At 47.4% G+C, this 15,191-nt stretch overlaps 1 protein-coding gene across 1 annotated transcript in view; it reads right to left on the reverse strand.

Moving 5' to 3' along the window:
- Positions 1-3,721: 3,721 nt before the first annotated feature.
- The window catches only part of ZNF329 (zinc finger protein 329), a 38,334-nt gene continuing 26,864 nt past the window's right edge, over positions 3,722-15,191 (reverse strand). Inside the window, exon 2 of the transcript XR_004667779.3 lies at positions 3,722-9,494. The gene's annotated coding sequence lies outside the window, so the exon portion shown is untranslated. The remainder of the gene's footprint in view (positions 9,495-15,191) is intronic.

The raw sequence follows: 15,191 nt of genomic DNA on the forward strand, positions 1-15,191 counted from the left end.
AACCCCATCTCTACTAAAAATACAAAATATGAGCCGGGCGTGGTGGGGGGCGCCTGTAGTCCCAGCTACTCGGGAGGCTGAGGCAGGAGAATGGCGTGAACCCGGGAGGCGGAGCTTGCAGTGAGCTGAGATCGCGCCACTGCACTCCAGCCTGGGCGACAGAGCAAGACTCCGTCTCAAAAAAAAAAAAAATTCCCATTTTCTGGAGGTAATCGCTGCTCTGACCTCCATTACTACAGACTGCTTTGATTGGCCCTGAACTCCATGTGAGCAGGATTGCACCATCCACATGCTCTTGTCTTGGACTTGTCATTCAACAGTAGCTCTCACGGTTGTTTGCATGGTGAAAACTGAACCCCCCGAAAAAAAAATTTTTTTAAGACAGGGTCTCATTCTGCTACCCTGGCAGGAATGCGGTGGTGTGATCACAGCTCACAGTGGCCTCCAACTCCTGGGCTCAATTAATCCTCTGCCTCAGTCTCCAAAGTAGCTAGGACTACAGGTATGCACCACCATGTGCAGCTACTTATAAAGTTGTTTTTTTGTTTTTTTGTTTTTTTAATAGAGACATAGTCTCACTATGTTGTCCAGGCTGGTCCTCAACCCCTGGCCTTAAGCAATCCTCCCACCTTGGCCTCCCAAAGTCCTGGGATTACTGGCATGAGCCACTATGCCCAGCATGTACCAAACAATTAAAGAAGAATTAATACCAATTCCTCTCAGACTCTTCCAAAACAGGAGGGAACACTTCCTAACTCATCCTATGAGGCTAGCATTACCTTGATACCAAAGCCAGGCAAGCACACTACAAGAAACCTAGAAACCATATCCCTTAAATGTTGAATTCATCAGTGTATTACAAGGATTACACACCACGAGCAAGTAGGACTGTTCATGGAATGCAAGGATATTTCAACATGCGAAAATTAGTTAATGCAACACATCACAATAACAGGATAAAGAAAAAAACACGACCATCTCAAATGATGCATTAAAAGCATTGGACAAAATTCCAAACCCGACCCCTGCCTTTCTTTACTTTTTATTTTATTTTACTTTTTTGTTTTTGAGACCAGGTCTTACTCTGTGACCCAGGCTGGAGTGCAGTGGTGCAATCATGGCTCCCTGAAGCCTCGACTGCCCTGGGGTAAGGTGATCCTCCCACCTCAGTCTCCCCATAGCTGGGACTACATGCACAAGGCAAGATTCCCAGTAATTTTTGTATTTCTTGCAGAGATGGGGTTTTTGCCACTTTGCCTAGTCTGGTCTCAAATTCCTGTGCTCAAGCGATACGCCCATTTCGGCCTCCCAAAATGTCCCGATTACAGGTGTGAGCCATTGCGTGTAGCCCCAACACCCTGGCATGATTAAAAAACATACTCAAGGCTGGGCGTGGTGGCTCACGCCTGTAATCTCAGCACTTTGGGAGGCCGAGGTGGGCGTATCACGAGGTCAGGAGATCGAGATCATCCTGGCTAACACAGTGAAACCCCGTCTCCACCAAAAATACAAAAAAATTAGCTGGGCGTGCTGGCAGGCACCTGTAGTCCCAGCTACTCGGGAAGCTGAGGCAGGAGAATGGCGTGAACCCGGGAGGCGGAGATTGCAGTGAGCCGAGATCACGCCACTGCACTCCAGCCTGGGCGACAGAGCAAGACTCTGTCTCAAAAAAAAGAAAAAAAGTTTAGGCCAAGCTCAGCTGACGCCTGTAATCCCAGCACTTGAGGAGGCCGAGGGGGGCAGATCACCTGAGGTCTGGAGTTTGAGACCAGCCTGGCCAACATGGTGAAACCCCTTCTCTACTAAAAACACAAAAAATTAGCCAGGCATGGTGGCGGGCAACTGTAATCCCAGCTACTCGGGAGGCTGAAGCAGGGGAATCACTTGAACCTGGGAGGCAGAAGGTGCGGTGAACCAAAATCACACCACTGCACTCTAGCCTGGGCGATAAAGCGAGGCTCCGTTTCAAAAAAAAAAAAAAAGAATTTAAAGGGGACAAGTCAGGATATTGAGAAACACAATTTTCACATAAACAAAAGGGTCAAGGGCCAGGCGCAGTGGCTCACGTCTGTAATCCCAACACTTTGGGAGGCCGAGGCAGGCAGATCACGAGGTCAGGAGATCGAGACCATCCTGGCTAACACGGTGAAACCCCATCTCTACTCAAAATACAAAAAAATTAGCCAGGCGTGGTGGCGGGCAACTGTAGTCCCAGCTACTCGGGAGGCTGAGGCACGAGAATGGCGTGAACCCGGGAGGCAGAGCTTGCAGTGAGCCGAGATCACGCCACTGCACTCCAGCCTGGGTGACAAAGCAAGACTCTGTCTCCAAAAAAAAAAAGGCGGGGCAGAAGAAAAATGTGGGGAATCTGCATTAGGATAACACAGACAAAATGGGGCAGGGGAACAATCGGATACGCATTTGTGTCTGGGATGCCGGGGTGACTGCACTTGTAAAGATAAGCTATCAATTTGCATTGCCATGGTGAAGTTTTAACAACAGCTCAGCAGGAATTTCTTTGTGGGCAAAATATGGGGGAGGCACATAGCATTTCATCTTGTAGCCACCTTATTTAGGAACAGGGGAGGCAGGTTTGCTTGACCCAGTTTCCAGCTTGACTTTTCTCTTTGACTAAATGAGTTTGGAGTCCCAAAATTCAATTTCTTTTCACAACCGTGGTAAGACTTGGCTCAAAAATAATACCATAACGGCTGGATGCAGTGGCTCACAACTATAATCCCAGGACTTTGGAAGGCTGAGGTGGGTGGATCACTTGAGGTCAGGAGTTCGAGACCAGCCTAGGGAACATGGTGAAACCCCATCTCTACTAAAAATACAAAATTAGCCAGGTGTGGTGGCATGCGCCTGAAATCCCAGCTACTCAGGAGGCTGAGACAGGACAATCACTTGAACCCGGGAGGCAGAGGTTGCCATAAGCCAAGATCGTGCCACTGTAGTCCAGCCTGGGCAACAGAGAGACTCCAGCTCAAAAAATAATAAGGCTGGGCGTGGTGGCTCACGCCTGTAATCCCAACACTAAGGGAGGCCAAGGTGGGCAGATCACAAGGTCAGGAGTTCAAGACCAGCCTGGCCAACATAGTGAAACCCCATCTGTATTAAAAATACAAAAATTAGCACGGCATGGTGGCGCGTGCCTATAGTCCCAGCTACTTGGGAGGCTGAGGCAGGAGAATCGCTTGAACCTGGGAGGTAGAGGTTGTGGTGAGCCAAGATCATGCCATTGTACTCCAGCCTGGGCAACAGGCCAAGACTCTGTCTCAAAAAAAAGATGATAATAATAATGTCATAATATAATTAGGAATTGGGAAATTTTGAAAAGGATGGGTTATCACATGATAACAGGAAATTATTGCTCATTTTCTTAGGTGTGATACAGTATTATGGTTATGCAAAAGAATGTCTTTATTCTTAGAATATATGTGCCAACATATTTATGAGTAAAGTGTCATACTTGTAATAAATATATATACATGTAGACATACATATACATAAACACATGCACACATAATACATATATGCACAAATATACAAATGTACATTATATAAATATATACACAATATACACATACATATATACATACAAAAATACATATATACACACATATGCCCCCAAATATATACATAAACAAATATGTATATATACACGTATGCACAAATATACATTAATAAATATATAATTGTGTTATATATTACAGGCACATAAAACAAATATGGCAAAATATTAATTGGTGAATCTCGGAGTGGGTGATGGGCATTCATGATACTCTTTTTTCTCAACTTTTCTGTTAGAGTATTTTAGAAACTTGTCAAAATATAAAGTAGGCAGGGGAAATATAAATGCCTCCTGGAGAGATATTCCAGGATCATCATTCATTAACACCTTGGTGAGGTGAACTTATAACAGGTTTCTCAAAAGGCATTCAAGAGACGGTTGTAAGTGTTCAAGGGGGAAAAATATGATGCTAGCGCTAGAAGCTGTTAAAAAACAACTATGGAGTTACCAACTGGGAAAATGCTAGTTTGTAAGGCCCTTTCCAGGCAATAGGTTTTGTTGCAGGACAGTAAAGGAAGGCCAGAAGTGTCAGCCACTAAGAACTGGAGTCAGGGCAAGGCAGAGCTATCCAAAGCACTCACAGGTTCCTGTGGCAAACCCTGGAATCAACTGGCCCTCTAGCTGCCCCCAGTGGTTGGCAGCTGATCCAAGTTCAATCCTATTTAATCTGTTTGTGAGCTAAATATTGTTTCTGAGAAGACAAGTAAGTGAAAATAGGGCAAATATAATTCTATTCTGGATTCAACAGGGAGCTTACTATTTAAATAAAACTTCAAATTCCATTTAAATATTTTATATTAAAGATATCACTGCAAAATTAATGCATGTTCATTGCAGAAAATCTGGAAAACATAAATAAGTACAAAGACAAAAATAATCTATAATCTCACTGTTGAGCCTTGGGTGCATTTACTTCCTGTTTTCTTCACAGAGAATCATTTTGAAACAGGTGGAGTCAACGTGTATATATAACTTGGGTCCTTTTTTGTTTTTCCTAGTTAACATTATATTACGGGTAGTTCCCACAACATTAACATGTCTTTGTTAGTATAAGAAATGCCACAGCCTCTCTGAAGAACAATTCAGAAGAACTAGGTTGAAATAAAAAATTCTAAATGCCAAGAGATGTGGTGGACCCACACTGGCATCCTTTTTACAATGACAAATTAAAATTCAAAAGTAGTATCAGAGGATCTCACATTTAGTAAGCGTGGTTTCATCAAACTTTTGTTCCAGTTAGATATGCATGCAAGTCATCACGTATATGTTTCTCTCAATGCTTGTGTGAAAATTTTGAAAACCTACAGGCTAGAAAAACCCTTACAAGGATACACATTCAACATGCCTCCCTAAAGCACTGGTGGAAACGCTGAAAACCTGGAAACTTCCAAGATGTTCATCAACAGGAAAGGCAAGACAAAAAAAAACTGTGGCATTTTCACAAGGTAGAATACTATAGAGCAGTGAAGGCCGGTGTGCTGAAAGCTTCACCTAGTACAAGGTTGGGGAGAGAAGAAGGTTGCAAAGTTTCGTAGCACATAAAGCATGCCAATTTCAAACACACGCACGCATGCACACACAAACACCCCATACTCCATATTGCCCGAGGCACTGGATATTACAAAGGAAAAAACTCTAAAAAAACCGGCCTGGGCACACTAGATAAATGTGCAGTGAATTCATCACACACCCCCTCTGTGATCTTAAGTCTGTGGGAAAAGGGGCAGCTTCCTGTGGTCACAGGGATGGCTCTTTTTCTTTCATTCTGCAAACATTTACTGAACACGTACTGTATGCCAGGACCTGTTCTAGGTATCAATAATTCAGCAGTGGATCAGACAGATGAAGACCTCCACCTCACAGAGTAGGCATTCTGGTAGGGGAATAGGCAAAGAACTGCAGAATCTGTCACTATCAAACGCTCTGCAAACTGAGGAAGCACATACCTGCAATCCAGTTTCTGAGTTAGAGCTCCTTTCCCAAACCGTCCCAATCTCTATCCACTGCCCACAACTCAAAAGCCAAGCAACCTCAGAGAATGAACTGCCGAAGGAAGAAGCTAGGGCACGGAATTTCACCTGATGCAAGCTCTATCATCATCACCTGCAACCCAGCAGCAAACAGTCCTTAGCCCAGCAGCCCCAGTCCTAGGGCATGTGAGGATTCTGCCTGTTACTGAGTAAGGAGAGTGTTTAGAGGACAGATGTGACCTGACAGGCTTCCACTGAATCGTGAGGAGGCCAGAGGCACGGGAGCAAGGAGATGCCCGTACCAGAGAGTAGAGGTGTGGTGATGTGGCTAAATTCTGGAAATATCTTTTTTACTTCTATTTTTTTGAGACAGAGTCTCGCTCTGTCAGTGCTGGAGTGCAGTGGCATGATCTTGGCTCACCGCAACTTCCGCCTCCCAGGTTCAAGCGATCCTCCTGCCTCAGCCTCCCGAGCAGCTGGGATTAAAAGCGCGTGCTTTAGGGGACATGTGAGATCCTCTGACACTACTTTTGAATTTTAATTTATGTCATTGTAAAACGCCCAGCTAACTGAATTCTGGAAATATCTTTAAGGTTAAGGCATGGGATTTTGGACACAGACGATGTGGGGATTGGGGAAAAGAGAAATATCCAGGTGGACAAAGAGGATTGTGGGTGGAGGGAGTCACCACTTGGAGAGACTAGAAAGACAGTTTGGGGGAGAGTAGATGCTCAGCTGAGGATCCCAAAGTCTGAGAGGCCTGTCCCTGGGGGTCAGCATTCGGGCATCAGAGGTTTGTGGAGAGGGCAGCCCAGTATACAACCGCAGGGAAGGGAGGAAGGGCAAGTCAGTGGAGTCAGAACCCAGCAGGGATGGGAGGAAGCCTGGCTGGGAATGTTCACAGTGGGTAGGAAGGGGAAGGAACACACAACCCTAAAGGGGCAGAGGAGGAAGCCATCTCTTGGGATAAAGGAGAGGAAGAACAGGGTTGTTAGGAGGAGTAGGATGAAAAGTGGGGAAAGCGTCCTTGGGAGTAAGACACGGGAAGCAGAATAGGTTGTTCAAGCCCAAATCTTGTGAGGAGAGGCAGAAGGGAGGGGCGTCCGCACCTGTGCAGGAAGAGAGGAGGGGTCCATACCCTGGGAAGGTGAGAAAAGGCCATCTGTGCCCGCAGGAAAAAAAAAAAAAAGAATATTGGGGAGGCTGAGGTTAAGGGACGGGCGAAAAAAAAAAGGGATCCGCTCCAGTGGGAGGGTAGAGGAAGAGAAATGAGCCCCCGCCCCAAAGGGGGCCTGCGCCCACTAGGAGAGAGAATTAGAGGGTCCGTGCTCCACAGGGCGACGGGAGAGGAAATTCGGAGTTGGCACCGCCCTGGGGAGAAGGGTATAGGGGGCCCACGCCCAACGAAGAGGAGGGAGTAGGGGTCCGCGCCCCACCACGAAAGGAGAGTAGAGGGCTCGCGCCCTGCGGGGAGAGGCGTTAGGGGGTCCGCGCCCGGCGAGGAGATGCGCCTACCAGCCCCGCACGCCAAGGGGAGAAGACACGCGGGAGGGTCCGCGCCTGGCGGAGAGAGTTCCTCACGCCCGCCCCGCCGGGAACCACAAGCCAGCGCCCCTAACAAGCCCCTGCCCAGAGCAGGGCTGCCGCGTACCCTCACAGACAGAAAGAGCGACCACGCAGCCACCGCCCAGCCCCAGCCGCTCTGGAGTCCTCGACCCCACCCTCACTAGGCCTTGGCTCCGCGACCGGTGGGCGGGAACGGAGGAAACAGACCCGAGAGGCCGCGAGAGGACGGAACTCACCTCCAGCCGCCGTAGCGTCCTCGTCAGCGCGCCCTCGGACTCTCCGCATGGGCGCGCAGAGTTCCCGGATGCGATATTTCCGGTGACACCGGACGCTGGGGGCGGGGCCTAGTGTGTCGAGGGCGGGGCCGGGGCCGGCCCGGGGCGGGGCCGTGGCCGCAGCTGCCTGGCAGCCAGAACCTGGGAGCGCTCGCAGTGCTGCCTTTCGGGGTTCTTTGTCCTTCGCTTCTGCTGGTAGGTGAGGTTTAACAGACGGAAAGACGCCGGGAGCGCACGTGGGCTGCCTTGAGCCGCTGCGGACGAGCACCTTGTCTCTCAGGTTGACCAGCCGTATATCCGCTTGCGAGCCTGTACCACCCTGGGCGCGCGTGGTCTCGGCAGAATCTCGTTCACACGGGTCCCACTCGTAGGCTGCTGTGTCTCCTTCCTCTCACGGCGTCGGGGACTGGGGCCTGGAGTCACTCCTCTACAGGGGTGTGGAACGCGCCAATGGACGCTGACACCTTCATGCGGTCGTTTAACGCTCCATGCACAATAACCATTTTACTCAGTTGTGTGATGCTCCATTGAAAATAACCCATTTACACGGTTGTATAAGACCCCACGACACGATAACCCCTCTACGCAGTTATGTAAGACTCCATGGCACAATAACCCCTTCATGCGGTTGTGTAACTCTCCATGGCACAAAAACCCATTGCCATGCATAAGGTTCCGTGCCAAAATAACCACTTTACGCCATTGCATAACACTCTATGGCACAATAACCACTTTACAAGGCTGTGTAATACTCTACGCCACAATAACCCTTTCATGTGGTTGTGTAATCTTCCATGGTGCAATAACCACTACACTTGGCTGTGTAATCCTCCAGGGCACAATAATCATTTTATGTGATCGTATAAAATGCTCCACTGTGAATACACCATTTGCTCATTTTCCTTCCTGTCAATGGATATTTGGGCTGTTTCCAGTTGGGAGTTACTACAAAGGAACCTGCTGTGAACATTGTGTGTGCATCTTTTGATAAGCAGGTTTGTATTTCTGTTGGGTGAATGCCTAGGACTGCAGCTGTCTCTTCATGGGTGCACCTGTTCAGGTTAGGAGATAACACTAGTTTACAGTGCCCCCTGCAGTGGTGTATAAGATTCCCAGTTGCTCCCCATTCTTGTCAACACTTGGTACTATCTGTTGTTTTCATTTTTGCCATTAGTGTGATGTGAAGTAGCATCTCATTGTGGTTTCTCTGATTAGTAGTAAAGTTGGGCACACTTTCATGCACTTATTGGCCATTTGGACTTTTCCTTGTTTATGAGGGGGCTGGTTCAAGTCATTTGCCAACTTTTCTATTAAGTTGCATTCTTATTGAGATGCTGAGTTCTTTATATATTTGGAGGCCAATCTTTTGTTGGCTCTACGATGGTCTTCTCCCACTCTGTCACTTGCCCTTTCACTTGCATAATATTGCTTTCTGATGAACATAAGTTGGTTTTTTTGTTTTTTTTTTTTTTTTTTGAGATGGAGTCTTGTTCTGTTGCCCAGGCTGGAGTGCAGTGGTACGATCTTGGCTCACTGCAACCTCTGCCTTCCAGGTTCAAGCAATTCTCCTGCCTCAGACCCCCAAGCAATTGGGATTACAGGTGCATGACATCATGCCCGGTTAATTTTTATATTTTTAGTAGAGATGGGTTTTGCCATGTTGGTCAGGCTGGTCTCAAACTCCTGACCTCAAATGATCCATCCACCTCAGCCTCCCAAAGTGCTGGGATTACAGGTGTGAGGCACTGTGCCCAGCCCCTTTCCAGTTTTAAAGCCAGGAACAGGGAGTAGATTCCTCACACTTCAGCTCTCTACTCGCTCCTTCCTCAGCATCTGACTCCAGCCCACAATCTCTGCTTTTAAGGGCATGTGTGCTAGATTGGGCCCATCCAGATAATCCAGGATACCTTCTTCTCTATCTCGTGTCCCACTCATTTCAGCCAAACTTGCAATGGCCCAGGCTACCCCAGAATCCATCTGGAACTCACCTAGTCCACATCTCATATTCTCTTTGGTCAGGAGTTTCTATCCTCTGTGATTGAATTACAGTAGCCTCTCGCGACTGGCAGTTTCACTTCTCCACCTTTGTTACCCGAGGTCAACTGTGGTCTGAAAATATTAAATGGAAAATCCAGAAATAAACAATTCATAAGTTTCACATTGCACACTGCTCTGAGTAGCATGATTAAATCCCATGCTGTACCACACCATCCCATCCAGGATGGGAACCAGGCATTTGTCTAGTGTGTCCACACTGTATACCCCCTATTAGTTACTTTTAGAAGCCACCTTGGTTATTAAATTAACCATCATAGTATCACATTACTTGTGTTCAAGTAACCTTTACTTTAAAAAATATTTTATAAATTAAACCTTATCACAGGTTAAGTATAAGAAAAAACATAGTATACAGTTAGCCCCCCATATGCGTAGGTTCCACATTTGTAGATTCAACCAACTTTGGATTGAAAGTATTTGAAAAAACACTGCATCTGTAGTGAGCGTGTGCAGACTTTTTTCCTCATCATTACCTCCTAAACAATACAGTATAAAAATTACAAAGTATTTACGTTGTATTAGGGAACATAAGTAATCTAAACATTACTATTTTTTTTTTTTTTTTTGAGATGGAGTCTCACTCTGTCTCCCAGGCTGGAGTGCAGTGGCATGATCTTGGCTCACTGCAGACTCCACCTCCCAGGTTCAAGTGATTCTCCTGCCTTAGCCTCTCTAGTAGCTGGGATTACAGGTGCACGCTACCACACCCAGCTAATTTTTGTATTTTTAGTGGAGACGGGGTTTTGCCACGTTGGCCAGGCTGGTCTTGAACTCCTGACCTCAGCTGATCTGCCCGCCTTGGCCTCCCAAAGTGCTGGGACTACAGGCTTGAGCCACTGCGCCCAACCTAGACATTAAAGTACACTGGAAGATGTGTGTAGATTATATGTAAATACACACCATCTTATATGAGGGACTTGAGCATCATCTGATTTGGTGTCTGAGGGCAGTTTTGGAATCAATCTCCCACAGATATAGAGGGACAACTGTATATACGGTTTGGTGTCATAAGAGGTTTTAGGCATCCACCATGGTACTGGAATGTATCCCCCTTGGATTTGGTGGGGAGGACTACTACATGTTCATTACAGCAGTGATTCCTGCTAATTTGAGAAAAGCTTATTTATTATTATTTCATTTCATTTTGTAGAGATAGGGTCTCTGTCTGTTGCCCAGGCTGGTCCCAAATTCCTGGACTCAAGTTATCCTCCCACCTCAGCCTCCCGAAGTCCTGGGATTACAAGTGTGAGCCATAGTGCCCAGCCTAGGAAAATTTTTTCAATAAAGATCAAGAGGAATACAATTCACACAAAACCATGGGGCTCATACCAATATCATAGTTGACACCACTTCTTCAGAATGCTTACTCTCTGGCCACAACTGGTCAGGGGATGAGTCCATCCCAGAATCTGAAAGGTAGAACCAAGAGGTAGAGATGCTGCTGACACTAACTGCAACACCTGCATATTTTACTTGAGAGCTGCAGACACCAAAGTGAAGTGCCCAGCCTGGGCGTTCCTGACAGTCCACTAGGGATTTGTGTCTTATGATACACACGTTTCTACAGAGACATAAATCTGTAACTTATAACTGTACACATCCTGGGAATGTAAGACTTTTCCCCCCCAATAATGGGGTTCATTCTTTTGAAAGTATGAACAAGAAATGTATACACTTAAGCCTTGGCACAGCTCACACCTGGGCTGGATAACTCTGCTGTGGGGGCCATCATGAGCCTTGAAGGATGTTTAGCAGCAGCCCCAGCCTCCACCTGCCAGATGCCACCCTTCATCATGACCACCCAGATGTCTCCATATGTCCCCTGGGGGCAAAATTGCCCCTGGATGAGAACCACTGCTCACAGTGAATAGATCCACATGTTCAAGTGCGCCCACACCATGGAATATTACACAGCACTGAGGAGAAACCACAGCTGCCTGCAGCAACATGGATGAGTCTAACCTACACAATGTTGTGCAACAGGCAGACATCTAATTCCATTCATACAAACACATGGTGAGGCGGGCTTTATTCCAGAAGCTACTACAGAGGGGCTTGGGAGGCCAGACTCAACTCCAGCTTAGACAAGAACAAGTGAGGGCTTAAAGCCGAGAAGCAGCAGGGTGTCTGGAGGATGAAAAATTACTAAGTGCAAACCTCAGGGATAAGGGGTGAATTCTTGCCAGACCAACTCAAGAGAAGTTTTCCTAAAGGCAGGCCAAAAGGGAAGAAGACATTGAAGGTGGGGGACAAGGAATTTGATCAGATATCAAAGTGGAGTGGGGAGTGCTACACACTTTTAAACAACCAGGTCTCATGAAAACTCACTCACTATTATGAAAACAGCAAAAGGGGAAATCCACCCCCATGATACAATCACCTCCCACCAGGTCTGTCCCCCAACACTGGGAATTACAATTTGACATGAGATTTTGGCAGAAACACAGAGCTAACCCATATCATTCTATCCCTGTCCCACCCCTAAATCTCATATTCTTCTCATATTGCAAAATGCAATCATGCCTTCCCAACAGTCCCCCAAAGTCTTAACTCATTCCAGCATTAACTCAAAAGTGCAAGTCCAAAGACTCATCTGAGACAAGGCAAGTCCCTTTCACCTATGAGCCCGTAAAATCAAAAGCAAGTGAGTTACTTCCAAGGTACAATGGAGGGTACAGGCATTGGGTAAATTCCCCTATTCCAAAAGGGAGAACTTGGTCAAAACAAAGGGGCTACAGGTCCCATGCAAGTCTGAATACCAGCAGGGCAGTCATTAAATGTTTAAGCTCCTAAATAATCTTCTTTGACTCCATGTCTCACATCCAGGTCACACTGATGCAAGGGCTGGGCTCCCAAGGCCTTGGGCACTCCACTCCTGTGGCAATGCAGGGTACAGCCCCTGTGGCTGCTTTCACAGGCTGGTATTGAGTGCTTGTGGCTTTTCCAGGCACACAGTGCAAGCTAACGGTGGACCTACCATTCTGGACTCTGGAGGATGATGACCCTCTTCTCACAGCTCCACTAGGCAGTGCCTGAGTGGGGACTCTGTGTGGGGGTTCCAACCCCACATTTCCCCCATCCCCCTGCCTTAGCAGAGGTTCTCCATGAGGGCTCCACCCATGCAGCAGACTTCTGCCTGGACGTCCAGGTGTTCCCATACATCCTCTGAAATCTAGGCAGAGGCTCCCAAACTTCAACTCTCGCCTTCTGTGCACCCACAGGTCCAATAACATGTGTAAGCTGCCAAGGCTTGGGACTTGCACCCTCTGAAGCAATAGACCAAGCTGTACATTGGCCCCCTTTAGCCACAGTTAGAACTGACGCAGCTGGGATGCAGGATGCCAAGTCTTGAGGATGCACAGAGCACTGGGGCCCTGGACCCTGGCCCACAAAACCATTTTTCTCTCCTAGGCCTCCAGGCTTGTGATGGGAGGGGCTGCTGAGAAGGTCTCTGAAATGCCCTGCAGGCATTTTGCTCATTATCTTGGCTATTAACTTTCAGCTCTTCTTTACTTATGTACATTTCTGCAGCCTTCGATTCCTGCCAGAAAATGGGCAGCAAATTTTCAAAACTTTCATGCTTTGCTTCCAGTTTAAATGTAAGTTATAGTTTTAGGTCATTTCTTTGATTATGCAATTGAGTGCAGACTTTAAGAAGCAGCCAGGCGACCTCTCCAACACTGCTGCTTAGAAATTTATTCTGCCAGATACTCTAAATAATCTTTCTCAAGCTCAAGTTGTGTCTGTCACAGATCTCTAGAGCAGGAGCACAATGCTGCCAGTTTTTTTGCTAAAGCACAGCGAGAGTGACCTTTATTCCAGTTACCAGTAAGTTCCTCATCTCCATCTGAGACCACCACAGCCCAGACTTCACTGTCCATATTATTAGCATTTTGGTCACAACCATTTAAGTCTCTAGGAAGTTCCACACTTTCCCTCAACTTCCTGTCTTCTTCGGATCCCTTCAAACTGTTCCAACATCTGCACATTACCCAGTTCCAAAGTAGCTTCAGGAATCTTTATAGCAGTGCCCCACTCCTGTTACCAACTTTCTGTACTAGTCCATTCTCACACTGCTGTGAGGAACTACCTAAGATTCGGTAATTTATGAAGAAAAGAGGTTTAATTGACTTATGATTCCACAGGCTGTACATGAAGCATGGCTGGGAGGCCTCAGGAAACTTACAGTCATGGCAGAAGGTGAAGAAGTAAGCATGTCTTACCATGGCAGAGCAGGAAAGAGGGTGAATGAAGAAGGAAGTGCTACACACTTTTAAACAAGCAGGTCTCATGTGAACTCACTATCATGAGAACAGCAAGGAGGAAATCTGCCCCCATGATCCATTCATCTCCCCCCAGGTCCCTCCCCTAACAGGAGAATTACAATTTGACATGAGACTTGGGTGGGGACACAGAGCCAAACCATATCAGATTCTGTTTTGAGACAGGGTCTTGCCCCATTATCCAGCCCACAGTGCAGTGGTGTGATCACGGCTCACTGTAGCCTCAAACTCCCAGGCTTAAGAGATTCTTCTGCCTTCTTCCTGACTCTCCCTCCTGATAAGCTGGAACTAAAGGCACATGCCATCACACCTGGCTAATTTTTACATTACTATTTGCAGAGATGCGGGTCTTGCTATGTTGCCCAGGCTGGTCTTAAATGCCTAGGCTCAAGCAATCCTCCTGCCTCAGCCTCCTGAAGTGGTGAAATTACAGGTGTGAGCTACTATGCACATCCAAACATCTTGCTCAAACTGGATCCTACAGGGAAAGGGAGAAGCCCAAGGTCAGAGGGCTCAGGGGATCCTGATTTAAGTTGGGTCAAGAGAGTCTGCAGTGCACTTTTCTGTATGTGGGCTATACTCAAACGCAACTCTCTGGAGAAGACAAGTCAGCCTGGTCCCCTTTCATCCATCACCACACCCTGGGACACAGCACCATCCCATCCTGACTCCAGAGGGTTCAACAAGGGTCCCCGCTGGTCCTCCATGCCCCTGCACCTCTCACCATGAGATCATCATATCCGAATGTGTGTGGGGGAGCTTTACTTCTCTAAATGCTCTTTCAGGGCCACTCTTCCCTTCTTCACTCCATGCCTCCATTACCTATCTACTCATTCCTCTCTCAGGACTGGCTGCCCACCCTTCCCATGACACAGCTATCAGAGGCATACCAAGGTTGGCTGCCTCATGGGAGACAGCAAGTGCCATGGAGGCCACAGCTGATGCCAGACAAAAGAGAAGACACACATGGAAGGAGGCATGGCTGCTTGAAGCTCCCCACGAGCTGGCCTGAGGGTCCGGACCTCAGAATACCAGCACCATGGAGACACCAGGTCACACACACATGAACCTTGATCCAGCTAATACAATGGGCCTGGCTGACCCCAGTCCTGGACTGACTCATCACTAATCTTCACTATCGTCACACCTGTCCCTTCTCCCAGGAGAGGAAATTGTCTAGAGGCAAAATCCCAAGGGGATCCACTCATGGGGCTTCAAGGCTGTGTCATCCACCTTGACTGGCTTTCACTCGGCCAGCACTGCACTGCCTCGGAAGGGCCACTCCAAAGTCATCCCAAATTTTCTACAGGCTTCCTGTTCTCCATTCTCTGGGACTCACTCTCTCTTCTGCACTGACAACCCCTTATAACCCAAGTCCCAAAGAAGTAAGTTATTCTCATGCCCTGGGCTTTGGGATGCTGATTCCAGAGACGCTACTGCCCAATGCCCCTCCATCCACACTTAC

This window comes from Pan paniscus, chromosome 20, assembly GCF_029289425.2.
Source record: "Pan paniscus chromosome 20, NHGRI_mPanPan1-v2.0_pri, whole genome shotgun sequence".
NCBI classification, from domain to species: Eukaryota; Metazoa; Chordata; class Mammalia; order Primates; family Hominidae; genus Pan; species Pan paniscus.